This window comes from Etheostoma cragini, chromosome 7 (genome assembly GCF_013103735.1).
Source record: "Etheostoma cragini isolate CJK2018 chromosome 7, CSU_Ecrag_1.0, whole genome shotgun sequence".
NCBI classification, from domain to species: domain Eukaryota; kingdom Metazoa; phylum Chordata; class Actinopteri; order Perciformes; family Percidae; genus Etheostoma; species Etheostoma cragini.
The window spans coordinates 26,439,473-26,441,972 of record NC_048413.1 but is presented as its reverse complement, the minus strand read 5'-3'; the positions used below and the strand labels follow the sequence as shown (position 1 = coordinate 26,441,972).

The window sequence follows — 2,500 nt, the reverse complement described above, 5'->3', positions numbered from 1 at the left end:
ACAAGTTCCTCCTGTTGCTGCGAGGCAGGAAATCTCGATCCGAGCTCTTCTCCCATGTTGGGGAATGAGTTCCCAAACTCTGTCAGCAAAACCTCTTTCTGGTCTAAGAAACCTCTTAGGATGTGTCATGCTTAACGTTAACATTCATAGGTAAAACGGAGGCACGCAGGCCTGGGGGAAGGGGGGGGGGGGGGGGCATCATTATATACCAATTCCTTGGACAACGATGTAATGTTTACTGATATCTCAATACAATTGTAATCCAATTGCATTCAGGCACGAGACAGTATCACAAGCCAATTGAACATAATCAGTTCCATTTATATATACTTACAGAAAGCAACTAAGTTATGATCTGACAATTTTCTTACCAAGCTCTTCCAGACATTTGACTAAAAAAGAAACTACTACTTCCTGTCTGGCCCTTATGTGACTTCCTTCACCTGTAAGCCTTGTGGTGCTTGTGCCAGGAGGACTGTGGACATGTGGATCCACTTAGTCTTGAGGGCTTCTCCTCGATCTACTGGGGCTCAGTTGGACGCCACTTTGGACAAAAGTGTCTGCCTATTGAATAAATGTTCTGGAAACATCTCAAAGACACATAGAACCCCTCTAAGGTACCCTGAAAGACGCTTACAGACCCATGGAAGACCCTCCAGGACCCCTGCCCACCTAAAATAGCTCTTTTGGCAACAGTGATGCGGGGTAGAGGGACGGGTTCGACGCCGGGAAAGTCACCATTTCAAGAAAAAACATCGAAGAGTGAGAAGAAAGACAAGACAAAAAGACAAGAGAGACACAACAGCTCTGGATCTGTCCTTGGGCTGAGACTAAACACGACCGCCCTACTCGGCCTCTTGTCAGAACCGTGGAAAATCAAGCAAACCATCAGCACTGTCCTATGTCTTGGACCTGGTGTCTCGTCCATGATACAAGACACCAGGCCCGAGACAGAGGAGTCCAGATAGGGTCTAGATCCAGATAAGAGGGGCTGGGTACTCCCCTCAACTTGGCTTTGAAACATCAAATGCATCCCGGGCAGCTACTCGAGATCGGATCTTCCCTCCTTGCTCGTACTTGATTACATCTACAGTATGAGAAATGGAAACCAACTTTAATAAAACCCAACTAATTCTCCCTTGGCCGTGCTGCGTGACAGGAGAATATGGCAGATAACCTCGCCTTGATTAGGATCTTTATAACCTCGTCTCACACTTTTGCAGTAAGCCACTCAACTCTTATCGACTGTGTTTGGGAGATTAACTGTTCTAAGGCCGGCCGACGTATCGCACTAATCCAATTATTTCAATTTGTGTTTCTGCGAGATGGTTATAGTTTCTGGAAATTGTGTCATCTGAAAAAGGATATTTGCAGCTTGGTATAGCGTGTTTTTATGGATATACAAGTGGTGCAATTATTTGATCATTTTGCTCAAATGTGTTGCACACGTAGACACAAAGAAAATAGACATTTCCATAATGTCTTAGTGTTTTTTTTCATTTTTTTTCACCAAAGCCCTACGTTGGTCTTGATGCACACACCACAACGTTGACTGGGTGCTAAATCAATACGTTGAGGGATGCATTTGCGGTTCAGTCGGCATATCAGCCAGTCAACATGGTTTCTCACTCGCTCAAAGAAAAAGAAAAAAAGAAACCAAAGAGAGAGAGAGAGAGAGAGAGCGATGCCACATCAACCAATGCAACCGGTAGAGACCAGGTGGCCCCCCCTCAGACAATTACCTTAATCACATAATCAAATAGATGTAAATATGACATGCATTGTCATTGCTAAAGCGCAGGTTAGAAAAGTGTGACAGCTTGCAAACCACAAGTGCTGACTGACACACACACACCCACACACCCACACACACACACACACACACACACACACACACGTACCACAATATTTTTGACCAAATGCCTAGCTATCGATAAAATGAGATTTGTGATGACTAAGTGGGTTAAAGGCCAATAATACAACAGCTGCAACAGTCTGGTGAGTTCAGTAAATGACATAACTTTAGTGTAAAGCAGTCTTTAAAACCAGGTTAAAAACACCACTTATGCCATATTACGATATCCAAAATCTAAGACGATACCTAGTCTCATATCACGATATCGATATAGTGTTGATATATTGCTCGGCTCTACTTGGCAGTGTTTCTTTGAAGGAAGAAGCCGAGAATAATGTCTTTGTGCTCTCTGTGGGTCAGAGGCGGTCACACACTCCACACTTTACGTTGTCTTAGAGACCTACAATTACATTAATTATACGCCAAGGGCTTCAAGAGGTCTATTGTCTGCTCAACGTAATGAGTGTATGTGCACATTTGAGTGCCTGCATGAGTGTGTGTGTGTGTGAGTAGAAAGAGGATGTCTGGAAAGCCTTGTGCATGTATGAGCAGAAGTTTGTTGAGATCTTTACTGTGTCTGCACGTGTGTGTGTGCGCTTCGCAATAGGAATTGAACAGTGTGGGCGTTGGGGGGGGGGGGCACGG

At 44.4% G+C, this 2,500-nt stretch overlaps 1 protein-coding gene across 1 annotated transcript in view; it reads right to left on the bottom strand.

Annotated features, from left to right (window-relative positions):
* Positions 1–2,500, bottom strand: part of skia (v-ski avian sarcoma viral oncogene homolog a) — an 83,831-nt gene that overhangs the window by 70,176 nt on the left and 11,155 nt on the right. The window lies entirely within an intron of this gene.